The sequence below is a fragment of the Muntiacus reevesi genome, chromosome 9 (assembly GCF_963930625.1).
Source record: "Muntiacus reevesi chromosome 9, mMunRee1.1, whole genome shotgun sequence".
Taxonomy (NCBI): Eukaryota; Metazoa; Chordata; class Mammalia; order Artiodactyla; family Cervidae; genus Muntiacus; species Muntiacus reevesi.
Genome location: NC_089257.1, coordinates 49,345,067 through 49,373,055, shown reverse-complemented (window position 1 = coordinate 49,373,055; position 27,989 = coordinate 49,345,067). Strand labels below are relative to the sequence as shown.

General features: G+C 40.5%; 1 long non-coding RNA gene and 1 pseudogene across 1 annotated transcript in view; one reads left to right on the top strand and one right to left on the bottom strand.

The window, feature by feature from the left end:
* LOC136175265 (uncharacterized) overlaps nt 1-27,512 on the bottom strand; it is a 53,255-nt gene extending 25,743 nt beyond the window's left edge. The window contains exon 1 of the long non-coding RNA XR_010664443.1: nt 27,359-27,512. This is a non-coding gene — a long non-coding RNA (uncharacterized lncRNA). The remainder of the gene's footprint in view (nt 1-27,358) is intronic.
* Nucleotides 5,430-6,376, top strand: LOC136174061 (COMM domain-containing protein 8-like; annotated as a pseudogene).
* Nucleotides 27,513-27,989: the final 477 nt, after the last annotated feature.

Below are 27,989 nucleotides of genomic sequence, written 5' to 3'. Positions count from 1 at the left end.
TATAAACAGTAGCAATAATTTTTCAGATATATCACTTCCAATAGGAGAAACAAAAGCAAAGATAAATGAGATTACATCAAACTAAAAAGCTTGTACACTGAGGAGGAAATGATCAACAAAATTAAAAGACAGAAGGAATTCCCTGGTAGTCCAGAGGTTAGGATTCTGTGCTTTCACTGCCATGGCCCTGGGTTCAATTCCTGGTCAGGAAACTAAGATTCTGCAAGCTACATGGCACAGCCAGAAACAAAAAAATGAAAAAAGACAGACTCTTAAGTAGGAAAACATGCTTGTAAAAGATATATCCTATAATGGATTCATATCCAAAGTAAAGAACTCCTGCAACTCAATATAAATAAAACCAAACAACCCAATTAAAAAATGGACAGGGGCTTCCCTGGTGACTCAGCAGTGAAGAATCCACTTGCCAGTGCAGGAGATACAGGTTTGAGCCCTGTGCTGGGAAGATCCCACATGCCTTGGAGCAAGGTGGCCATGCACCACAACTACTGAGCCTGTACTCTGGAGTCAGCAAGTTGCAACCACTGAGTCCACGTGCCCTACAGCCTGTGCTCCACAAGAAAAGCCACTGCAATGAGAAGCCCAAGCACCACAACTAGAAAGTGGCCCCCATCTCTGCAACTAGAGAAAAGCCCTCAGAGCAACAAAAAACCAGCACAGCCAAAGGAAAAAAAAACAAGCAGAGGACCTGAACATTTCTCCAAAGAAGACATACAGATGGCCAACAGACACATGTGAGGATGCTCAGTATCACTAATCATCAGGGAAATGCAAATAAAAGCTATGAAATATCACTTCACACCTTTCAGAATGGCTACTGTCAAAAAGATAACAAGTGTTGGTGCGGATGCTGAGAAAAGGTGGACTGCTGGTAGGAATGTAAACTGGTGCAGTCCTATGGAAAACAGTATGACATTTCCTTCAAAAATTAAAAATAGAACTACTATGCTTGTGTGCTAAGTCACTTCAATCATGTCCAACTCTTTGCAACCCCATGAACTGTAGCCCACCAGGCTCTTCTGTTCATGGGACTCTCCAGGCAAGAATACTGGAGTGGGTTACCATGCCCTCTCCCACAGGATCTTCCTGACCCAGGGATCAATCTCCTGTCTCTTACATCTCCTGCACTGGCAGGCGGTTCTTTACCACGAGCACCACCTGGAAAGCCCAGAACAACCATACAAGACAGCAATTCCATTTCTGGGTATTTTTTTCAAAGAAAATTAAAACACTAATATGAAATGATATATGTACCCTTATGTTCACTGCAGCCTTATTAACAATAATCAACATAATGAAAGCAACTTAAGTGTTCACTGATTGATAAGTGGATAAGTAAGATGTGATATATATATTATGTATATCACATATATTAATACATATATATATATATATATATACACACACACACACACACACACACTCACCATAAAAAAGAATGAAACTTTCCCTCTGTGACAGCAGGGATGAATCTAGAGGGTATGATCCTAAGTAAAATCTCAGAGAAAGACAAATACCATATGATTTCACTTATATGTAGAATCTAATCAACAAAACAAAGGAGTAAACATACAACAGAAACAGACTCATAGATATGAGAACACACTGGTGGTTGCCAGTGACTAGGTGGGGTAGGGGTAGCATGAAATAGGTGAGGAAGATTAAGAGGCACAAACTTGCAGTTATAAGATAAACAGGTCATAGGGATGTAATATTCAGCATAAATATCAATATTTTAATAACTCTGTAGAGTGACACAGTAATTAGATTTATCATAGCGATCATCTTGTATAAAAATATCATATCACTATGCTCTACACCTGAAGCTGATATAATATTGTAAGTCAATTACACTTCAGTGTTAAAAAAACAAAAAAAAAAACCACCTCAGGGACTTCCTGGTAGTCCACGCTTCCACTGCAGGGGCCATAGCTTCAATCCCTGCTCAGGAAAGTTCTGCATGCCACAGAGTGCAGCCAAAAAAACCAAAACAACAACAACAAAGAACTCAGTTCCATATGGTTGAAGGACTCAGGTCCCCATCCCTTACTAGCTGTCAAGCAGGAGCCTCTATAACTTCTTAAAACTCCTGCATTCCTTCTGTTACGTTGTCTCTTCCATCCTCCAACCAGCAACAGCACATGGAGTCCTCCTTAAATCGCAAATATCACTGACTGCCCCTTTGGCCACATCTCTTCTGCTTTACACTTTTGGTTTTAACTCCCTCTCTCCATCCAGGGAAAGTTTTCTGCTTTAAGGGCATCATGTGATTAGGTTGGGCCTACCTAGACAATCCAGGATAACCTATCTTAAATTTCATATCTTTTCTACATCTGCAAAGTCCATTTTGCCCTGTAAAGTATAATATTCACAGGTTCCAGGTATAGAATGTGAACATTTCTGGGGGACCTCTATCCTGCCCACAACAGCATGGAGTAAGCAGAACAGCGAGCTGGAGAACTGGAAGGGGGAGATTTTACAGGTGGTAAAGATTTTCGTGGTAAGACCTCAGGTGAATCCACAAGAGTAGTAGGAATAGAAGAAATGTCACTGATGACAAGAAAGTCACAGAATTGAGGGACTTCCCTAATGTTCCAGTTGCTAAGACTCTGGGCTCTCAATGTAGGGGGCTACCCAAATTCAAATGGTTGGGAAGCTACATCCCACATGCCACAAATAAAAAGATTCTGCATGCCCCAACTAAAGGTCCCATGTCCCCATATCTTGGGTCACAAATCAAACCTCAGTAAATTCAAGAAAACTGAAATCATATCAAGCATCTTTTCTGACCACAATGCTATGAGACTAGATATCAATTACAAAAAAAAAAAAAAACTGTAAAAAACACAAACACATGGAGATTAAACAATACATTTCTAAATAACGAACAGGTTACTGAAGAAATCAAAAGGGAAATCAAAATATTCCTAGAAACAAATGACAACAAAAACATAACAACTCAAAACCTATGGGATGCAGCAAAAGCAGTTCTAAGAGCAAAGTTTATAGCAATACAAACCTACCTCAAGAAACAGACAACCTAATGTTACACCTAAAACAACTAGAAAAAAAGAACAAAAAAAGAAATCCCCAAAATTATCAGAAGGAAAGAAATCATAAAGATCAGAGCTAAAATAAATGAAAAATAAATGAAAGTAAGGTTAATAAAACTAAAAGCTGGTTCTTTGAGAAGGTAAACAAAATTGACAGATCTTTAGCCAGACTTATCAAGAAAAAAAGAAGAATCAAATCAACAAAACTAGAAATGAAAAAGGAGAGGGTACAATAGACAATGCAGAGATACAAAGGATAATAAGAGGCTATTGTGAACAACTAGATGGCAATAAAATAGATAACCTGGAAGAAATGGACAGATTAAATAGAAAAGTTCAATCTTCCAAGACTGAACAAGGAGGGAATAGAAATTATGAACAATCCAATTATAAGCACTGAAATCGAAACTGTGATGAAAAATCTCCCAAAAAACAAAAGCCCAGGACAAGATAGCTTCACAGGTGAATTCTATCAAACATTTAAAGAAGAGCTAATGCCTATCCTTCTAAAACTCTTTTAAAAAATTGCAGAGGAAGGAACACTTCCAAACTCATTCTTTGAGGCCTGATACCAAAACCAGACAAAGACAACACCAAAAAAGAAAACTACAGTCTAATATTACTGATGAACATAGATGCAAAAATCCTCAACAAAATTCTAGCCAACAGAATTCAGCAACACATTAAAAAGCTCATACACCATGATCAAGTTGGGTTTATTCCAGGGATGCAAGGATTCTTCAATATACACAAGTCAATCAATGTGATATACCATATTAAAAAATTGAAAGATAAAAACCATAGGATATTCTCAACAGATGCAGAAAAAGCCTTGGACAAAACTCAGCACCCATTTATGATTAAAACTCTTCCAAAAATGGGCACAGAAGGAATCTAACTCAACACAGTAAAGGCCATATATGATAAGTCCACAGCAAATATTATTCTCAATGGTGAAAAACTGGAAGTATTTACCCTAAGCTCAGGAATAAGACAAAGGTGTCCACTCTCATCACTATTATTCAACATAGTTTTGGAAGTCCTAACTATAGCAATCAGAGAAGAAAAAGAAATAAAAGGAATCCAGATCAGAAAAGAAGTAAAGCTCTCACTGTTTGCAGATGACATGATACTATACATAGAAAAGCTAAAGATACTATCAGAAAATTACTAGAGCTAATAAGTGAATTTAGCAAAGTTGCAGGATACAAAATCAGTACACAGAAATCACTTGCATTCTTATATACTAACAATGAAAAATCAGAAAGAGAAATTAAGGAATCAATCCCATTCACCACTGCAACAAAAAGAATAAAATATCTAGGAATAAACCTACCTAAGGAGACAAAAGAACTGTATACAGAAAATTTTAAGACACTGATGAAAGAAATCAAAGATGACATAAACAGATGGAGAGATATTACATGTTTCTGGGTAGGAAGACTCAATATTGTGAAAATGACTATACTACAAAATGCAATATACCGATTTCAATGTGATCCCTATCAATTACCAATTGCATTTTTCACAGAGACAGAATAAAATATTTCATAATTCATATGGAAACACAAACGACCTCAAATAGTTTGTAAAGCACTCTTGAAAAAGAAGAATGGAGCTGAAAGAATCAACAGTCCTGACTTCAGGACTGTTATACTACAGAGCTACAGTCATCAAGACAGTGTGGTACTGGCACAAACACATAAATACAGACCAATGGAACAAGATAGAAAGCCCAGAAATAAACCCATGCACCCATGGGTACCTTATTTTTGACCAAGGAGGCAAGAATATACAATGGGGCAAAAGCAGGTTCTTTGATAAATGGTGCTGGGAAAACTTGGAGGTACATATATAAGAATGAAATTAGAACACTTCCTAACACCATACACAAAGATAAACTCAAAATGGATTAAAAACCTTACATTTGTAAGACCAGAAACTATAAAACTCTTAGAGGAAAACATAGGCAGAACACTCGATGACATAAATCAAAGCAATATCCTCTATGACCCACCTCTCAGAATAATGAAAATAAAAACAAAAGTAAACAAGTGAGACCTGATTAAACTTAAAAGCTTTTGCACAGCAAAGGAAACTATAGGCAAGGCAAAAATATCACCCTCAGAATGGGAGAAAATAAGTGCAAATGAAACAACTGACAAAGGATTAATTTCCAAAATATATAAGCAGCTCATACAACTCAATACCAGAAAAACAAACAGCCCAATCAAAAAGTGGGAAAAAGACCTTTAGAGAAATGTGAATCAAAATTACAATGAGAAATCACCTCACACTGGTCAGAATGGCCAACATCAAAAAGTCTACAAACAGAACCCCTAGCTTCTCACAGGGATGGAGCCGGAAGAAGGGACACCCTTGTGGCAGCTGCAGAAGCTTCCCACAGAGCAAGGCCTGCAGCTTCTTCACAAAATAATTGATGGCATTTGTGGCTGAATTTATCCTCTCTACCAGGATTTCACAGTGTTTGGGATTCAACAGAATGGATGCATGTTCTAGAAGACCTTACCACCTTTTTCAAAGCTGTAGTTGGTAAAAATTTATCTGACAAAGAGATATCTCAGCAGTTGAGTCAGCTGAATCCATCTCACCAAGAAGCTATCATGAAATGCTTAAAAAGTAGGAAAGATGAAATCAAGCAAACTCTGTCGGAAGAAATAGTTGATATTTCCTCCGCACAGCTACAGGATTTTGATTGACAGTTAAAGCTTGCACTTTCTAGTGACAAGATTCAGTTCAGTTTAGTTCAGTCGCTCAGTTGTGTCCGACTCTTTGTGACCCCATGAATGGCAGCACGCCAGGCCTCCCTGTCCATCACCAACTCCCAGAGTTTACTCAAACTCATGCCCATCAAGTCGGTGATGCCATCCAACCATCTCATCCTCTGTCGTCCCCTCCTCCTCCTGCCCCCAATCCCTCCCAGCATCAGGGTCTTTTCCAATGAGTCAGCTCTTCGCGTGAGATGGCCCAAGTACTGGAGTTTCAGCTTCAGCATCAGTCCTTCCAGTGAACACCCAGGACTGATCTCCTTTAGGATGGACTGGTTGGATCTCCTTGCAGTCCAAGGGACTCTCAACAGTCTTCTCCAACACCATAGTTCAAAAGCATCAATTTTTCGGCAAGGTTGCTAAATTACAAATGCCACTTTTAAACCTTCAGATAGATGTAAAAAAAAAAATGGTGAAGTCAAGCCATATTCTGTTGAAATGAGTAAAGAAGAGCTGAAGAATCTAATAAATACCTGACAAACAGCTAATAACGTGGTCTTGCAATTGAAATAACTGGAAATGATGAATAGCAACATTATCAGATTCCACTGATACAACTGACACACAAAGAGAATACCATGTGTTCAGAAAATCTGAATGGCCGGTTGAGAAAGCAGCAGTGTTGAGATTACAAATACAATAATTTATCAACTTCCCTAAGGAAAAGGAAATTATATGGTTGACAGGAAATGCATAAAAACATGAAAGATGAAAAGGCTGTAAACACAGTTTATATTTTCATAATGACTGTTTTGCTTCATTTATTAAATATTTGAATAATTTTTATATATACAGTTTTATGGAAAGTTAAAAATAGGCTCTAAAGTAATGTAAACATACAAGCACAAATATACTTGAATATTGTTTAAAAAACTATGTGAATAGCGAGGATGCTTATTACGGATATATATGGTGGTTAATCTGTGATATTTTTTAAAAATAACTTTTAAAGTATGTATAAGTTGCATGTAACTTAGGAGATTCCACGTTTTTCTCATATTTCAAAGGAAAAGTTATAAAATGTAAAATTTTATAGAGAAGCTCTCTAGACTTGAACAAGAAGGAAAAAAAACTAAATCTGGGTGAAAAATTTTGAGTTTTGAATTCTGGAACTAAAATCCTATACTCAAGCATAGATAAAAGTGAAAATAACACTGTTACTTACTTCTGCATTTTTGTGTCTGTTCAGGAGACTATGCTCTGATAAAAAGAATATGTGTCACCGTATAATGTATACCTTACTATTCAGATATCAGCTAAGATTACATAGGTCCCTATTTGTTGTAAATTCTTAACTTAATGAAGTTCTGGATGTTAACAACTTCATTGGAAAGTAAACCATCTTTAATTTCAGTGACCTTTAAAAACAAGCATTCTGAGCAAATAAAAATATATTATCTTTAAAAAAAAACTCTACAAACAATAAATGCTGGAGAGGGTATGGAGAAAAGGGAAACTTCTTGCACTGTTGGTGCGAATGTAGATTGATACAGCCACTATGGAAGATGATATGGAGACTCCTTAAAAAACTAGGAATAAAACCATGATGTGACCCAGCAATCCCACTCCTAGGCATATATCCTGAGGAAACCAAAATTGAAAAAGACATATGTACCCCAATGTTCATTGCAGCACTATTTACAATAGCTGGAACATGGAAACAACCTAGATGTCTACCAACAGATGAATGGATAAAGAAGTTGTGGTACATACACACAATGAAATATTACTCAGCCTTAAAAGGAACACATTTGAGTCAGTTCTAATGAGGTTAATGAACCTAGAACCTATTATACAGAGGGAAGTAAGTCAGAAAGAGAAAGATAAGCATTGGCTATTAAAGCATATATATGGAATCTAGAAAGATGGTACCAAAGAATTCATTTGTAGGGCAGCAATGGAGAAACAGACATAGAGAACAGACTTACGGACACGGGGAGGGGGAGGAAAAGGTGAGATGTGTGGAGAGAGTAACATGGAAACTTTCATTACCATATGTAAAATAGATAGCCAACAGGAATTTGCTGCATGTCTCAGGAAACTCAAACAGGGGTTCTGTATCAACCTAGAGGGGTGGGATGGGGAGGGAGATGGGAGGGAGGTTCAAAAGGGAGGGGACATATGTATACCTATGGCTGATTCATGCTAAGGTTTGACAGAAAACAACAAAATTCTGTAAAGCAATTATCCTTCAATTAAAAATAAATTTACAAAATAAAAATAAAGATCCCACATCCTGCAGTAAAGATGGAAGATCCCTGCGTGCCACAACTAAGATCTGACTCAACCAAACAAATAAATAAATAGAATTGAGGTCTGGGTGTTGGATGCTGGAGTCACTGAGAATAATCATCCAGGAGGGATGGAGGCAAACGCTGTAAACCCAGAACTCATGTTCTCATTAGAACGCTTTAGTATCATTGAAGCCATCAGAATTACTTAAGGAACACTGTAAACATGAATGTTCTGGAGTTATACTCTAACAATCCTGTATCATAATCATAATCTTTGGGGGGTAGGACCCATGCTTCTGATGATAATTAGAATAGAAGCTACCACCACAGGCAATAAGCCATTCAAAATTTTAGTTGGGAAGCTGAGGATCAGAACTGTACTTTCAGATAATGGTCTTTAAACTAGGCTTTCAACAGCTATGCAGGTATGGACAGTTTAAGGGCATCAGTTTAAGGGGATCTTTGACTTCCATATGCATTGTTGCCTCAAATTGAAGTAAGGATGCACCTTCCATGTACACCATCATGCCTATTGTCTATCCCCACTACAGCTTTCACAACTGTCCTTCTCTTTATGAAAAACAAAAAAGTGTATTACCCACCCATCCTAAAAGACAGAGATACCTTAAAATGTCATCTTTCAAAAGAGGTCACCCAGAGTAGGCTTAACTCTTGCCATCTCCTGTTTCACCACTTCTAATTTACCTTGACTCATGGACCTAACATTCCAGGTTCCTATGCAATATTGCTCTTTATAGCATCAGACTTTACTTCCATCACCAGTGACATCCACACCTGGGCGTTGTTTTTGCTTTGGATCCATCTCTTCATTCTTTCTGGAGTTATTTCTCCACTGATCTCCAGTAGCATACTGGGCACCTAACAACCAGTGCAGTTCATCTTTCAGTGTCATATCTTTTTGCCTTTTCATACTGTTCATGGGGTTCTCAAGGCAACAATATTGAAGTGATTTGCCATTCCCTTCTCCAGTGGACCACGTTTTGTCAGAAGGTTCCACCATGACCCATCCGTCTTTGATGGCCCTACACGGCAGGGCTCATAGTTTCACTGAGTTAGACAAGGTTGTGGTTCATGTGATCAGTTTGATTAGCTTTCTGTGACTGTGGATTTTCATTCTGTCTGAATCAATAAATTAACATGGACTGGAGTGGGCGAATTTAATTCAGATGACCATTATATCTACTACTGTGGCAAGAATCCCTTAGAAGAAATGGAGTAGCCCTCATAGTCAACAAAAGAGTCTGAAATGAGTACTTTGGTGCAATCTCAAAAATGGCAGAAGATCTCTGTTCGTTTCCAAGTCAAGCTATTCAATATCACAGTAGTCCAAGTGCCCCAATCAGTAATGCTGAAGAAGTTTGAAGTCAAATGTGCTATGAAGACCTACAAGACCTTCTAGAACTAACACCCAAAAAAGATGTCCTTTTTATCACAGGGGATTAGAATGCAAAAGTAAAAAGTCAAGAGATACCTGGAGTAACAGGCAAAGGTGGCCTTGGAGTACAAAATGAAGCAAGGCAAAGCATGACAGAGTTTTGCCAAGAGAACGCACCAACATAGAAAACACCCTCTTCCAATAACACAAGAGAAGATATCTATGGATATCACCAGATGGTGAACACCAAAATCAGACTGATTAAATTCTTTGCAGCCAAAGATGGAGAAACTCTATACAGTCAGTAAAAACAAGACCAGGAACTGACTGTGGCTCAGATCATGAACTCCTGATTGCCAAATTCAGACTTAAATTGAAGAAAGTAGGGAAAACCACTAGACCATTCAGGTATAACATAAATCAAATCCCTTACAATTATACTGTGGAAGTAACAAATAGATTCAAGGAATTAGATCTGCTAGACAGAGTGCCTGAAGAACTAGGGATGGAGGTTTGTGACACTGCACAGGAAGCAGTGATCAAGACCATCCCTAAGAAAAATAAAGGCAAAATGGTTGTCTGAGGAGGCCTTACAAGTAGCAAAGAAAAGAAGAGAAGCTAAAGGCAAAGGAGAAAAGGAAAAATATACCCATCTGAATGCAGAATTCCAAACAATAGCAAGGAGGGATAAGAAAGCCTTCCTCAGTGATCAGTGCAAAGAAATAGAGGAAAACAACAGAAGGGAAAGACTAGAGATCTCTTCAAGAAAATTAGAGATACCAAGAGAACATTTCATGCAAAGATGGGCTCAATAAAGGACAGAAATGGTATGGACACAACAGAAGCAGAAAATATTAAGAAGAGGTGGCAAGAATACACAGAAGAACTGTACAAAAAAGATCTTCATGACCCAGATAATCACAATGGTATGATCACTCACCTAGAGCCAGACATCCTGGAATGTGAAGTCAGGTGGGCCTTAGGAAGCATCACAATGAACAAAGCTAGTGGAGGTGATAGAATTCCAGTTGAGCTATTTCAAATTCTGAAAGATGATGCTGTGAAAGTGCCATACTCAATACGCCAGCAAATTTGGAAAACTCAGCAGTGGCCAAAGGACTGGAAAAGGTCAGTTTTCATTCCAGTCCCAAAGAAAGGCAATGCCAAAGAATGTTCAAACCATCACACAATTGCACTCATCTCACACCTAGTAAAGTGATGCTCAAAATTCTCCAAGCTAGGCTTCAACAGTATGTGAACCGTGAACTTCCAGATGTTCAAGCTGATTTTAGAAAAGGCATAGGAACAATAAATCAAATTGCCAACATCCACTGGATCATTGAAAAACCAAAAGAATACCAGAAAAACATCTACTTCCACTTTATTGTACTCCAAAGTCTTTGATCGTGTAGATCACAACAAACTGTGGAAAATTTTTTAAGAGATGGGAATACCAGACCACCTTACCTGCCTCCTGAGAAATCTGTATGCAGGTCAAGAAGCAACAGTTAGAACTGGACATGGAACAACAGACTGGTCCCAAATTAGGAAAGGAGTACATCAAGGCTGTATATTGTCACCCTGCTTATTTAACTCATATGCAGAGTACATCATACAAAATGCCAGGCTGGATGAAGCACAAGCTGGAATCAAGGTTGCAGGGAGAAATATCAATAACCTCAGATATGTAGATGATACTACCCTTATGGCAGAAAGTGAAGCAGAACTAAAAAGCCTCTTGATGAAAGTGAAAGAGGAGAGTGCAAAAGTTGGCTTAAAACTCAACATTCAAACAACGAAGGTCATGGCATCCTGTCCCATCACTTTGTGGCAAACAGTTAGGGAAACAATGGAAACAGTGAGAGACTTTGGGGGGGGGGGCTCCAAAATCACTGCAGATGGTGACTGCAGCCATGAAATGAAAAGACGCTTGCTCCTTGGAAGAAAAGCTATGACCAAACCAGACAGCATATTAAAAAGCAGAGACATTACTTTGCCAACAAAAGTCCATCTATTCAAAGCTATGGTTTTTCCAGTAGTCATGTATAGATGTGAGAGTTGGACTATAAAGAAAGCTGAGCGCCAAAGAACTGATGGTTTTGAACAGTGGTGTTGGAGAAGACTCTTGAGAGTCCTTTGGATTGCAAGGAGATCCAACCAGTCAGTCCTAAAGGAAATCAGTCCTGAATATTCATTGGAAGGACTGATGCTAAAGCTGAAACTCCAATACTTCGGCCACCTGATGCAAAGAACTGACTCATTAGAAAAGATCCTGATGCTGGAAAAGATTGAAGGCAGGAGGAGAAGGGGATGACAGAGGATGAGATGGTTGGATGGTATCACCAACCTGGTAGACGTGAGTTTGAGCAAGCTCTGGGAATTGGTGATGGACAGGGAAGCCTGGCGTACTGTAGTCCATGGGGTCGCAAAGAGTTGGACACAACTGAGCAACTGAACTGATCGTAGGCTTCATGTCTTACCCTTTTTAACACATATTTCTGCTAAGTTTGAAGCATCACATTTTAAATGAAGTGATTTGGCACATGTTGAAATGTTCTAATTCAGATATAATATAGAACTGGCCCAAATAATGATGGCCAGCTTTATTCCTTCTTACATCTCCAGGCAGCGGTGAAAGAATGTATTTCTTCAAAGATAGAATCCTGTGAGAACGAAGCAAAGAGAAGTTCAGCAGCAAATACCTGAGAATAGCAGCACCTTACGTCATCCATGTGCAGGATCAGGGCAGGGCTCTCTGCTTTATCTAACTATTTGATATGGACCTAGAATTCAGATATGTTTACCACAGGGAAATACTACAGGTTTATTGCAATTGAAAAGTTCAGACTGTTGGAATAATTAAATTGATAATATCTGGGTTTGCTGATATTTTTTATATGACAGACATTTCCCTTAAATTGAATGAGCCATATCTGCAGTTCTAAGGTTTTAACAAATTATACTCAAAGCCCATAAGAAAAAAAATCACATCTTAATTTTTTTAATTATATAGTTGACCCTTGAACAAGATTAGGTGAACCAACTCCCACCCCTCCCACATAGTCAAAAATCACATTGTATAGTTGTGACTCCCTCAAAACTTAACCACAGCTTACTATTGACCAGAACCTTGACACATAATGGCCAATTAACACATATTTTGCATGTTATATGTATTATATATTGTATTCTTAAAGTGAGCTAGAGCAAAGAAAATGCAAAGAAAATTTAAGAAATCGTAAGGAAGGACTTTCCCAGTGGTACAGTGGTTATGCCTATGTGAGGATAGGCACAGTTTAATACCAGTTTTACACATGATGTTCTACATGACGAATACTTACATGATGATGATGACACAAAGACATCTGATACAGTTCTTACTGAGCAATTGTTAGACTTTCATATAAAGACACTCATACACAAAAGCAACAGATAAGTTTATTAGCTAAACTGAATGAAGATTATTTACTATTTATGAAGCGGAAGTGTATCATCATTAAGGTTTCCATCCTTGTCATTTTCACATTGAGTAGGATGAGCAGGAGGAAGAAGAGGGGCCTTGCTGTCTCAGGGTGGCACAGGTGGAAGAGGTGGAGGAAATGGAGGGGAGAGGAAAGGAGGCACACTCTGTAAATTATTCTGGAAATACAAAGTAATTTCTATCTGATGCTTTTGCCTTTTCGTTTCTCAAAAAATGTTTCTGTGCAGGACCATTCTTTCTGCCACCATTTTCTTTATTTTTGTTTTTTTATTTGTCTTTGTCAGATTTTCATTGTATCATGTGGGATCTTTCGTTGCATTACACAGCCTCTCTAGTCTTGGAGCTAGGGCTTAGTTGCTCCGGGGCATCTGAGATCTTTAATTCCCTTGTGGTGGTTTAGTCACTAAGTCATGGCCAACTCTTGTGACCCCATGGACTGCAGCCAGCCAGGCTCCTCTGGCCATGTAATTCTCCAGACAAGAATACTAGAGTGGGTTGCCATTTCCTTCTCCAGGGGATCTTCCTGACCGAGGAACTGAACCTGGGTCTCCTGCATTGCAGGCAGATTCTTTACCAACTGAGCTACGAGGGAAACCCCTTTAGCTCCCTTACCAAGGATCGAACCCACAACCCCTGCATTATAAGGCAGAATCTTAACCACTAGACCATGAAGAAAGTACCAAAAGCAGTCTTAATTAATCGGAACCCTTCTGCCAGACTGTCTAATGTCAATTTGTTTTCTGACACTGCTTCTTCTGCGTCTTCTTCCACTTCGTCTGACACTGGTTCAGAAGCATTCATCTCCATCAACTCATCTTCTGTGAATTCCTCTGGCGTGGTGTCTATTAGCTCTTTCATCTCTCCAAGATCCATATCTTGAAACCCTTCACTCCTCTACCTTTCCTGTCATATCCACAATGTCTTTCATGATTTCCTCGATTGGCTCTGTCATATATCCTGAGAAGTCATGCACAACATCTGAACACAGTTTTCTCCAGCAGGAATTTACTGTTTGGGGATTGATGGCTTTCACAGCTTTTTCTGTAACAATGATGGTGTCTCTGATGGTATAACCCTTCCAGACTCATGATGCTCTTTATCAGTCCTTTCCAGAATACCATGTGTAATGAGCCTTAAAAGTTCTTATGACCCCTTGCTCCAGAGGCTGAATTACAGAGGCTGTGTTTGGGGGCAAGTAGACCACACTGACACCATTAGTGTGGAACTTGTAGTGTTCTGGGTGGCCATTTTCCCATATCAAAGGAATTTTAAATGGCAGTCTCTTACTGGCGAGGTGTTTCCTGACTTCAGGGACAAAGCACCCATGGACCAAATCCAGGAAAAGGGCTCTCATTGGTCAGATCTTTTTGTCATACAATCAAAAGGCTGGCAGCTGGTGTTCATCTTTTATCTTTGAGAGTCAGGGGTGAGCAGGTCTATAGATAAGGACCACTCTAGTCACAAACTGCACTGCATTTGTATAAAACAGTAGTTAGCCTTTCCCTGCCTGCTTTAAATTCTGGTGCTCTACTTGTATTCCTTACTTATAAATGTCCTCTGTGGCATTTTTTTTTTCCAGAAGAGGGCACTTTCATCTGCATTAAAAATCTGTTCAGATGGATATCCTTTCTCTTTAATGATTTTCTTAATGGCTTCTGGGAACCTGTCTGATGCCTCTGATCAGCAGAAGCTGCTTCTCCCATTGTCTTAATAGTTTTAAAGCTAAGCATGAATGCCCATCACTCCGTCCTATCCAACTCTTTGCGATGTTGTGGACTGCAGCCCTCCAGGCGTCTCTATCCATGGAATGTTCCAGGCAAGAATACCTGAGTAGGCTGCCACTTCTTCCTCCAGGGGATTTTCCCGACCCAGACCTCAAAAACCCTTGCCTCCAGCATCTCCTGCATTGGCAGGTGGATTCTTTACCACTGAGCCCCCTGGGAAGTCTTTTCAAGCCAAACCTCTTTCTAAAATTCTCAGACTATCCTTTGTTGGCATTAAATTCTCTAGCCTTCTCTTCACCTTCCCTTCACTTCACTTTGTCATGTAATGACCACTTTTTTTGAATAGTTTATAGGTATGCCTTTCTTACAGCAATCCGGCACCCACATAAAAGCTGCATTTTCAATACAAGATAAAAAGGTATTTCACAAAAAGTGCAAGGTTTTCATTCCTGCAAGCATAGCTGCCGCAAACGGGCTTCATGAATTTCCTCTTCTTTCTTTTTGCAATGGTCCTTACACTGGACTCATTTGTCTTGAAATGGTGGGCAACCGCAGCTGCAGATTTCAATTTACAGTACATATCAAGCAATTCAACTTTTTCTTATAATGTCATGACTTCTCTCTGCTTCTAGGGAGCACTTCCAACATCACTAGCAACACTTTGTATGGGTCCTACAATGTTACTTAAGGTTTACGGTACTGCTTTAAACACAATGAAAAATATGTAAGAACCACGACAGATCGCTTACTGTAACATGCTCTTTATTGGAGAGAGCACTTAAGTAACTGCTCATGTGGAGATGATTAGCCTCACAAAGCCTTTTAAGCAGATACAACACTTGAGCTCACTGCAACAGCAACAGGATGTGGCTATGAAATTATTACAGTAGTACAGTATGTACCACAGTTAATTTATGCAGCTATGATTTAATACTGCATCTTTATGTTTGTTTACACCTCTCTGGCCTTCCAGTGGTGCCATGGATGGTCTCTGTTTGTGTACCTAAGTTTTGATAAATTTTAACTTTTCATAATAGATCTGTGTAAATTTTATGGTAATAAATGGCAAAACAGACTAGTAACTACATATATTTTATGCATTCATGACATACTGAACTTTCTAAAAATGTTTCACTGTTTCTGAGCTATGTGTTTTGTCTGAGGGTTTTCTCAAATTATCACAAATATCAAAAAATTTCCAATACATTTATTTTAAAAAATCTGCATATAACTGGACCCACACAGTTCAAACTCATGTTGTTCAAGGGGGAGCTGTATTGCAAGGTATATTAAAATTAATTTTTTATGTTCCCAATTCTTTCTGAGGGTTTGGGGTCAAATAAAATGCTGCTATCTGAAGAATAAAATACATAAGTAATATTAATATTAATTTGTTAAGTATTGGTAAAACCTTTCTTGATATGTTTCCCAGGAATTAAGTGAATGAAACTAAGTGGGCAACAGTTCTTTTGAAAGTTAGGTGGTTTCCAACTCTTTTGCTTTCAACAAAACTGAAAATTGAGGTGTCAGCTGATAGATTGTTAAAAATAATTTTGATAATAAATTGCTATGTGATTTCTGGCATTTAATTCAGAAGGGGCTCAAATAATTGAGAAAGTCTACAATATCAAAACTCATTTCCCCCCACACACCAACAGTCAATTAATCATTGACAAAGGAGGTAAGAATATACAATGGCAAAAAGATAGTCTCTTCAGCAAGTGATGATGGGAAAGCTGGATGGCTGCATGTCAATCAGTGAATTTAGAACACACCCTTACACCATACACAAAAATAAACTCAAAATGGCTTAACAACTTAAACATAAGACGTGACACCATAAAACTCTTAAAAGAGAACACGGGTGAAACATTCTCTGACATAAATCATACCAGTTTTTTAGGTCAGTCTCCCAAGGCAATAGAAATAAAAGCAAAAAATTTAAAAATGAGACCTAGTCAAAAATCACAAATTTTTGTATAGCAAGTGAAAATTGCTCAGTCGTGTCCAACTTTTTGTGACCCCAGGGACTATACAACCTATGGAATTTTCCAGGTCAGAATACTGGAGTGGGTAGCCTTTCCCTTCTCCAGGGGAATCTTCCCTACCCAGGGATCAAACCCAGCTCTCCCACATTGCAGGCGGATTCTTTACCAGCTGAGCCATAAGAGAAGACCAAGAATACTGGAGTGGGTAGCCTATCCCTTCTCCAGCAGATTTTCCCGATCCAGGAATCGAACCGGGGTCTCCTGCATTGCAGGCAGATTCTTTACCAATTGAGCTATGAAGTAAGCTCCTTTGTATAGCAAAGGAAACCATTAAAAAAAAAAAAAAAATGAAAAGACAATCTACGGACTAGGAGAAAATATTTATAAACGATGCAACCAACAAAGACTTAATCTCCAAAATATACAAACAGCTCACACAACTCAATAACAAAAAGCAAACAACCCAACCAAAAAGTGGGCAGAAGACCTAAGTAGCTATTTCTCCAAAAAAGACACACAGATGGACAGTAGGCACATGAAAAAATGCTCAACATTGCTAATCATTAGAGAAATGCAAATCAAAACTATGAGATACCACCTTCACCAGCCACAGCGGCCACCATTGTCTCCAAATAATAAATGCTGTAGAGAAAAGGGATACCTCCACATTATTGTGGGAATGTAAATTGGTGCAGCCACTAAGGAGAACAGTATGGAAGTTATTCAGAAAACTAAAAATTGAGTTGCCATATGATCCAGCAATCCCACTCCTGGACACATATCTGGAGAAAACTATAATTCAAAAAGATACATGCAAAAAAAAAAAAAAGATACATGCACCCTTATGTTCATAGCAGCACTTACAATAGCCAAGACATGGAAACGACTTAAATGTTCATTGATGGGTGAATGGATAAAGAAGACTTGGTACATATATACAATGAGATACTACTCAGTCATTGAAAAAAAGAAATAAAGCCATTTCAGGCATTACTTCTCTTTCTTGTTGCCCTTGTCTTTTTTTCTCCACCAGCGCCAGGCGAACAGGCCCACCAGCATCACAATGAGGAGCAACAGGAGGACGAGGCCTGTGACAGCACCCACCCAGTGCCGCCCTGAACCCAGGGCTGGGCGGATCTTGGAATAGGGATTCAGCTCTCCATCAAGAGGGCAGCTGCGGGTGGAGGCAGGGGCTGAGCCAGGGAAGGCCCACTTGCTCTTCAAATCGCCTCACCCTGGGGCCTAGATTCCTCTCATCTTAGGAGACCTGGGTTCTGATCTTGACCCTGTTCCTCAATCCCTTTAACCTCACCTGTGTGTGTCTAGATATTATCATTCTAAATGAAAGTAGGTCAGAAAGAGAAAGACAAATACCATATGATATCGCTTCTATGTGGAATGTAAAATATGACGCAAATGAACCTATCTACAAAACAGAAATAGGCTCACAGATATCGAAAACAGACTGTGGTTGCCAAAGGAGAGGGTAGGTTGGGAGGGAGGGAGGGTGGGACTGGAAGTTTGGAATTAGTAGATGTAAACTGCTACATATAGAATGGATAAACAACAAGGTTCCACTGTACAGCACAGGAAACTACATTCAATATCCTGTGACAAACCATAATGGAAAAGAATACACATATATAACTGAGTCAGTTTGCTGTATGGTAGAAATTAACACAATATCATAAATCGACTATCAGTTCAGTTCAGTCACTCAGTCGTGTCCGACTCTTTGTGACCTCATGCACTGCAGCAAGTCAGGCCTCCCTGTCCATCACCAACTCCCGGAGTTTACTCAAACTCATGTCCATTGAGTTGGTAATGCCATCCAATCATCTCATCCTCTGCTGTCCCCTCCTCTTCCTGCCTTCAATCTTTCCAACATCAGGGTCTTTACAAATGAGTAAGCTCTTCGCATCAGGTGGCCAAAGTATTGGAGTTTCAGCTTCAACATCAGTCCTTCCAATGAACACCCAGGACTGATCTCCTTTAGGATGGACTGGTTCGATCTCCCTGAAGTCCAAGGGACTCTCAAGAGTCTTCTCCAACACCACAGTTCAAAAGCATCAATTCTTTGGCGCTCAGCTTTCTTTATAGTTTAATTCTCACATCCATACATGACCACTGGAAAAACCATAGCCTTGACTAGACGGACCTTTGTTGGCAAAGTAATGTCTCTGCTTTTTAATATGCTCTCCAGGTTGGTCATAACTTTTCTTCCAAGGAGCAAGCATCTTTTAATTTCATGGCTGCAGTCACCATCTGCAGTGATTTTGGAGCCCAGAAAAATAATGTCAGCCAATTTCCACTGTTTCCCCATCTATTTGCCATGAAGTGATGGAGCCAGATGCCAAGATCTTAGTTTTCTGAATGCTTAGTTTTAAGCCAACTTTTTCACTCTCCTCTTTCACTTTGATCAAGAGGCTCTTTACTTCTTCACTTTCTGCCATAAGGGTGGTGTCATCTTTATATCTGAGGTTATTGATATTTCTCCTGGCAATCTTGATTCCAGCTTGTGCTTCTTTCAGCCCAGTGTTTCTCATGATGTACTCTGCTTATATGTTAAATAAGCACGGTGACAATATACAGCCTTGACTTACTCCTTTTCCTATTTGGAACCAGTCAGTTGTTCCACGTCGAGTTCTAACTGTTGCTTCCTGATGTGCATACAGATTTCTCAAGAGGCAGGTCAGGTGGTCTGGTATTCCCATCTCTTGAAGAATTTTCCAGAGTTTGTGATCCACACAAAGGCTTTGGCATAGTCAATAAAGCAGAAATAGATGTTTTTCTGGAATACTCTTGCTTTTTTGACGATCCAGTGGATGTTGGCGACTTGATCTCTGGTGCCTCTGCCTTTTCTAAAACCAGCTTGAACATCTGGAAGTTCACGGTTCACATACAGTTGAAGCCTAGCTTGGAGAATTTTGAGCATTACTTTACTAGCGTGTGAGATAAGTACATTGTGTGGTAGTTTGAACATTCTTTGGCATTGCCTTCCTTTGGGATCGGAATGAAAATTGACCTTTTCCAGTCCCATGGCCATTGGTGAGTTTTCCAAATTTGCTGGCCTATTGAGTGCAGCACTTTCACAGCTTCATCTTTCTGGATTTGAAATAGCTCAACTGGAATTCTATCACCTCCACTAGCTTTGTTCATTGTGATGCTTCCTAAGGCCCACCTGACTTCACATTCCAGGATGTCTGGCTCTAGGTGAGTGATCACACCACTGTGATTATCTGGGTCATGAAGATCTTTTTTGTATAGTTCTTCTGTGTATTCTTGCTACTTCTGTTATGTCCTGATATTTCTGTCCTTTATTGAACCCCTCTTTGTATGAAATGTTCCCTTGGTGTATCAAATTTTCTTCAAGAGCTCTCTAGTCTTTCCCATTCTATTGTTTTCCTCTATTTCTTTGCACTGATCACTGAGGAAGGCTTTCGTCTCTCTCCTTGCTATTCTTTGGAACTCTGCATTCAAATGGGTATATCTTTCCTTTTCTCCTTTGCTTTTGGCTTCTCTTCTTTTCACAGTAAGGCCTCCTCAGACACCCATTTTGCTTTTTTGCATTTATTTTTCTTGGGGATGGTCTCGACCCCTGTCTCCTACACAATGTCACGAACCTCCATCCCTAGTTCTTCAGGCACTCTGTCTATCAGATCCAGTCCCTTAAATCTATTTCTCACTTCCACTGTTTAATCGTTAGGGATTTGATTTAGGTCATACCTGAATGGTCTAGTGGTTTTCCCTACTTTCTTCAATTTAAGTCTGAATTTGGCAATGAGGAATTCATGATCTGAGCCACAGTCAGCTCCCAGTCTTGTTTCTGCTAACTGTATAGAGGTTCTCCATCTTTGACTGCAAAGAATATAATCAACCTGATTTCAGTGTTGACCATCTAGTGATGTCCATGTGTGGAGTCTTCTCTTGTGTTGTTGGATTAGGGTGTTTGCTATGACCAGTGTGTTCTCTTGGCAAAACTCTATTAGCCAATAAAACAAATTTTTTAAAAACTCCTATTCTCATTTACTTATTTTTGTGAAAAATGTAACATTTAACCACCAATACACAGACAAAAGCATAGGGCCACCCATCTCATTAACAAAGACATTTTTACTAAAATTTTTTTCATGTTTAATAATCATTTATCATAATTTATAAAACATTTATATTGCTCTGACCAATTATGTACTACTAATAATTATGATGCTAATTCACCCCAGAAGAAATTTAATTTCTGTTATCTGATCTTCTTAGGAAATACTTTTAAAATTTCAATTCATATTTTTTTTCTTGTTGCAGAAAATAATAATAATCAATAAAAGACTATCAAGGATAAAAATATGTTATATCAGGATAAAATTCCATAGAGAGAAGTACAATGGATTTTTCAAGTTTAAGGAAAAGACGCAACATAAAATTCCAACTTTAAAGGACTTTTTTTAAAATTAATAATACTGAGCATCAAACTGCCATGGTATTTAAGTCCTATTGACACACTTTTAAGGTTTTATACCAGTTTTAAATGTCAATATATGCAATAAGCCATAAATTACATCCTTTGAAATCATTTAAACTTATAATACAAATTCAAAACATGATTGTGGGAAATACAGAAGCTCAAACGTCTGAAGACTGCTGGCTGAAGACAACATCAGGAAATACTTGCCGATAGTAGGTGTATCCTCTACCTGGTGGTTCAGTCGGTCACAAATCTGCCTGCAATGTGGAAGACCTGAGTTCAACCTCTGTGCTGGGAAGATCCCCTGGAGGAGGGCATGCCAACCCACTCCAGTACTCTTGCCTGGAGAATCCCCATGGATAGAGGAGCCTGATGGGTTGTAGTCCATGGGGTCGCAAAGAGTCAGACAGGACTGAGCAACTAAGATTAGCACAACACAGCAGGTGTATAAATGAATCTTTGCTGAATTAGCAGCAAATTTAAGACCAGAGGCAGAGAGACCAAGAGGAGATTGCTACCATAATTCATTCACTTCTTACATTTATTGATGGACTGGCCTCTCTGTTCTGGGACTGTACTATGAACTGGAGATCAAACAGCACCCATGGTCCTGCCCTTGTGAAGTTGACAGGCCTGGAGAAATGCAATGAGGCCTAAACCAAGATAGTAGGATCAAGGGTGGAGGTAAGGGAACAGATGTCAGTATTACTGAAAACTTGTTGATTTATCTATATGTCTGTGTCTTTATTGAATATCTTCCTTTTTTTAAAAAAAATAAGACCAGCTTGCTGAAAGTCTAAGTCCAAATATTGAAGGTGCAGATGGAGGGCCTCCTTGAAACTGAGTGCTTTTATGACCCAAGTCCCACCAAAGTTTTAAATAACAAAAATAATTCCTGCTCATTTTAAGAATTCAAGTAAAGTCAAATGTTAAGAGTGAACAGTTAGACAGCATATTAAAAAGCAGAGACATTACTTTGCCAACAAAGGTCCATTTAGTCAAGGCTATAGTTTTTCCAGTAGTCATGTACGGATGTGAGAGTTGGACTATAAAGAAAGCTGAGCACCGAAGAATTGATGCTTTTGAACTGTGATGTTGGAGAAGACTCTTGAGAATCCCTTGGACTGCAAGGAGATCCAACCAGTCCATCCTAAAGGAGATCAGTCCTGAGCGTTCATTGGAAGGACTGATGTTGAAGCTGAAACTCCAATACTTTGGCCACCTGATGCAAAGAGCTTACTCATTTGAAAAGACACTGATGCTGGAAAAAACTGAGGGCAGGAGGAGAAGCGGACAACAGAGGATGAGATGGTTAGATGGCATCACTGACTCAATGGACATGAGTTTGGGTAGGCTCCAGGAGTTGGTGATGGACAGGGAGGCCTGGCGTGCTGCAGTTATGGGGTCGCAAAGATTCAGACTCGACTGACCAATTGAACTGAACTGAACTGAGCCTCTTTGTCCCATTCAATCTCATTTCTGTAAAAAGATAGCTGTTACAAAATGGGATCAGTTCTATGATGCCAGACGCCAAGTGGAGGAGGATGTAGACCGGATCAAAGACGAGTGGGTCAGACTCCTGTGTCGTGCTGTCCTGGATCCAAATCTTTGCTTGCCCTGAAGGTCTAAATCAACATGGCAAGTTATGCACACATGGACACACTCAGGATTGTAAAAGATGAAACTGTGGCATGGTTTATGTTTGCAGCTGGCTCTGACTCCAGGGCCCCAGGGTATCTGTCTGTGTGTAGCCCCTGCAGGCCAAAGCCTAGTCCCCATCCATATCAGTCCTTTCAGGGACTTGCATGTTTGAAAATTCCGCTCAGTCTCAAAATTGGTCTCAGCACTGCTTCCACTGGTCAACATGTCCTGCCCCAGGAGTTGACCTGCTGCAGACAGTTACAGGGGGCAGGGTAGGTGGCAATAAGCAGAGTCTCAGCCTACACAGCTTCCCTGAACAGCTATTTGGGAAACTTTGGAGTTCTGATCCTGTATCTGTGCCTCCTTGACTTAAGGCAGGCCCAGACGTCCCCAGCAGCAAAAAAACAAGCAGATTTGCCAAAGCAGTACCAGCCAGTTCAGTTCATTCTGCTTTCATTTTTCCCACCTATGAGGTGTTTGGCAGCTCATGTAAGTGTTGGTAACCCTATGAGACTGAGACAAATGCCCTGCTCAAGGGATACACTAGCTCTTTCATTTACTTGGACACTTCACCTTTTAACTTAGGAAAGCTCTGGCAGGACACAGCACTGCTTTTCTCCACATTTTCCGTATTGCAGGAACGGAGAGAGCATTTGATGAAAGACTGAGCAAATGAATGAATGAATAAATAACTACATGATTTCTGTAAGTTTCAGTTTTTTAAGTCTGTCACTTTTAAAATATGTTTCCATTCCCTGTCTTGATTCAGGACCTCATAATCTCTTACCTGTACCCTGCACCCAGCCCAGAAAGAGTCTCAGCATTATCCCTATACCTGCTCTTGGCATCTTCCATCACTCCATTTCAGCTTTACCGTCACAGTCTGCCTTGGAAACCACCTGACTCATTTCATTATGCTCTAAATTCAACCATTCATTCATTCAACAAACAGGTATTGACGGACATTCCTGGTGGTCCAGTGGCTAAAATTTCATGCTCCCAATGCAGGGGGCCCAGATTCAATCCCTGGTTGAGGAACTAGAGCCCACATACCCCAACTAAAAGTTTGCAAGCCACAACTAAGACCCAGTGCAGCCAAATAAATAAATAAAAATTTTTAAAAATATGTATTGAGCATCCACTATGTTCGAGGTACTGCTCTGGCTCCTTGGGACACATCAATAAATTTAAAAAGACAAAACAAAGATCAGTGCTCTGCAAGGGCTCATATTTGAATAAATATGTTATATCATACGTTATACTATAAAAAGTTAGATAAAAAAGAAAAAAAAAGCAAGGAAGCCAGCATAAGAGCACAGGGTAAATGATGCTGCCAGGAGCTGTCCCACTGAGAAAGTGAGCTAAGTGAGCTGAGCAAAATCTTAAGAAAGTGGGGAAATAAGACAAGGAGAATAGCTGAGAGAAGGATGTTCTAAGTAGAGAGAACTGAGGCAGGGTATGTCTGACATGGCTGAGGAACGACAAGAAAACCCTGATGCTGAAGCAAAGTGAATGATGACGGGAACAGTAGGAGCCAGAGAGGCAGTCCTCTAGGTCGGATCACACAGGACTTTGTCGGAGGGTCTTGATCAGAGGGACTTGCTCTGACATGTTTGAAAAGAATTCCTCTGGCTTCTGAATGGAGGACAGACTCCTGGAGGTGGGGGTGGATTTAGAAGCAGAGGAAATTGTAGGAGCTACTGCAGTAACCCAGGCAAGAAATAACTAAAAGTGCCTCTGACCAGAACGGCAACAGTGCAGGTGGTGAGCAGTGTATGGATTCGATTCTGGATATATTTTGAAGACAGAGCCGTAGGGATTTCCTGACAGGTTGGAGGTAGGAGGTGAGAGAAAAAGTAAAGAATGACTCTCAGGTTTTATTTAGTCTGAGCGATGGAAGAAGAGCACCCTCACCAACTGAGGAAGGGCAGGCTGTGTGTAGAGCAGTGTAGGGGGTAAGATTAGATGTTTGTGTGTGGGCACATTGTCCTTGGGTTGTCTTTTAAACTTTTAAGTGGAGATGTCAAGTAGACAACTGGATAAATGACTAGGGAGAGAGATCTGGGCTGGCTCTCTCCTGGCTTCCCATGCTTTAAATATGGAGTTCACTGACATCTCCAAAATCAGCTGACTTGTCCCTTAAGCTGCAATTTCTTAAATTTCATTGCCTACTTGATTTATTCATTTAGCTTTCTAACAGGCATCTCAGATTTAACATGTCCAAAACTAAGTTCCTAATTCCCTGACTCCCTCTATAAAACACAAACAGGAAAACAAACAATAAAAATGTTTAAATATGGCAGTTCCATTCTTCCTAAAACTTTAAGCCATCACCGACTCTTCCTTTCAAACTTCACATTCAAACTATCAACAAATGTTGCTGGATCCATGCCCAGGCTATCTGTACCACCTTTACCAATGCACCCTGGTTCAAAGCACCATATCATCACTTGCCTGAATTATTAACAACCTCCAAACTATGACAGTCTGACAATCAAATTGATTCTTTTAAAAGGTAAATCAGAGCATTTCATTCCTCTCCTCAAAACCCTCAAATGGCTCCACTATCACAGTATGTGGTACAATCCACCGCTCTGCTTGCATCCCCTTCATTTCCCACTTACTCCACTTCCATCACACAGGCTTCCTCCCACAGGCCAAGCACATGCCCCTGCCTCAGAACCTTTGCACTGGTGTTTCTTCTGCCATGAAAGCCCCCTCCCCAGAGTTGCAAAATGGCTGCTCTTTCACCTCCTTCATATCTCTGCTTAAATGTTACATCAGAAAAAAATCTTCCCCAACAACTCTACACAAAAACAGTACACCTAATCTCCCTCACCTGGCTTCATTTCTCCCTGTTGCACTTATGATTATTGGACAATGTAACACATAGTACTTAATATTTAATATATATGTTTATTGTATGCTTCCCCTAACTAGAATGTGAGCTTCGCAGTAGCACAGACTTTGTTTTGTTCACTTCTTTATCCTCAGTGCTTCGACCAGTGCCTGGCAGGTAGTAGACATTCACTAAATATTTGCGAGAGGAAAGAAAGAGGGAAGGAAGAAAGGAAGGCTGGCTTCTTTGGGGCTTAAGTGTTCATCAAGACACCAGAAATTGGCTGGAGAAAAAAGACCTCAGCACAAACTCTTGAACATGGCATAACCACCCCCCGCCCCACCCCACCACACACAGACTCTCAATAACTTGAAACCCATGAAAACGTACAACAAAGGGAGATGGTGACATACGCTTGTGGGGTGGAAAAGTATACAGCCATTAAAAACACTAATTATGAAGACAGTAAAATGTTTATAGTATGTTAAAAGTAGCAGACTGTGAAATAGAACAGTTCTCAACATATAATTACTGTGCTGCTATAATTACAGCAATGCAAATGTGTGCACACAGGAGAGCTGACATTTAAAACAAAATAAATTAGTTAGGCCTATCAGTGGGATTGTGGGTGGTTTTGTAATCTTTCTTTTTTTCCTTTACAATTAAAAAAAAAAAAAAAAAAAAACTCTTGTATTCTTTCTTCCTTAAAAGGAGCACGTTTTAACTCCCTGGGCACACTGGCTGAGGAAAATCCCAGCCTAGTGAAGTCAGCACCCAAGTTCCCCCAGAGACTCCCCTGCGTGGAGGAGGGGTCCTGGGCCGCCCCTGCACTGAGGGCTGCCCCAGAGGCCGAAACCCAGGGGTAAGTGAGGCATAGAGCGTTTGCATGACTAATCCAGGAAAAAAAAACCCACCGGAGACTTATTTCTATTTAAGCACAGAGAAATGCAGAAGTAGATCTACGTGAACCTAATTTGTCCTTAAAACGAAACCAATTGTGCCCCTGAGGCTTTTTGGGGGGTGGTGGGAGGGGCTTCTGTAAGGAGAGAAAGTCAAGTCCAGGCTGTAATGACCCTCACTGGAGAACCAAACACTTCCACTGGGGTCCAGATTCGTGGGCCTGGAGTCGCTCCTCAGGGGAACCTCCGTGTTAGTGCCAAGAGGTCTGAATCTGGAAACCCAATGAATGTTAAGCTTTTCATAACCAAACTAAGGTTATGTACATTGGTCATCATAAAAGCTACCGAATTCTTAACTAGAAAAAGGCACATCACCCCCTAAGTTGGAAACAATTTCAGGGTTGTCATGGACTCCTTAAATCTTAGACAATCTTACTTGGCCCTGTACCCCAGATTAAAAACTCCTGCTGCATCTGCTACATATATTGTGTATGACGTGAACATTCTTTTTCATCTGTTAATACGTTTGTGATTAATAAATATAAATATATAAGTACAGATTAATTTAAAAGAAATACTGAATTCAGAGACGCTGTTGTCGTTATGTATGTTCTCCAAAGAGACAGTAAACGCCCCTACAGGTCCAGAAGCACGTTAAAGGGGGTCTTCCATCCCAGGGGTCCCCTATCCCTGCAGCAAGGCTGAACCCCCAATGTCCCTTCTAAGAGTAGGTCCTGCTGTCTCTCGCTGGTCCCGGGGCCCAGGCATTGGAAGGCGCCTGTGCTTTTCGGGGTTTTTTCACGGAAATGCTGCAACCGCTGGTTGGCTCACCTGTATTTTAAGTTTTACTCTCCAATTATCACTGGGTTTTCCGGACGTAGACTGTCAGCCAGTGTCTAAAAAAATAACCAGCACGGTCCTGAGCGCGTGGCGCAGCCCTCGAGGGCGCTGCGGGTGAGCGCCCTGGGGAGCAGCCCTGACGCGCCCGGGCGTAGGCGGCCTGCCCGGCCGCGGCCAACCGCGGATTGTCCTGCCCGCGAGCTCCCCCGCCTGGGCGCGCCGGGAGGCCCGGCCGAGACCAGGGAGCGCGCGGCGTTCCCGCGCCGAGGGGCGCGCCGTCCGGCCCCGGCTCCCGACAGGCCTCGGCGTCGGGCTGAGCGGCGCCAGGCCCGAGACGCTGCGGTTCCGGGACACCCTCCTCCCCGGCGGCTCGCTGACCGAAGGGAGCCCGGGAGCAGAGGGGCGCACGCGCCAGCCTGTTCCTCATCGCTGACGACTCCAGGACGACCCCCTCCCGGCTCTCTCCTCATTCCCTGAGATGCCCCGAAACCTGATTTCCACTTTGGCAACCAAACTTGGCCGATTCGAGAATCTCCGGCCTGACTCAGTCCGGGACTCATCCGACAATAGCATCTGGCACACGTTCTGTATGGATGCGTCTGCTGAATAAATAAAATATTTT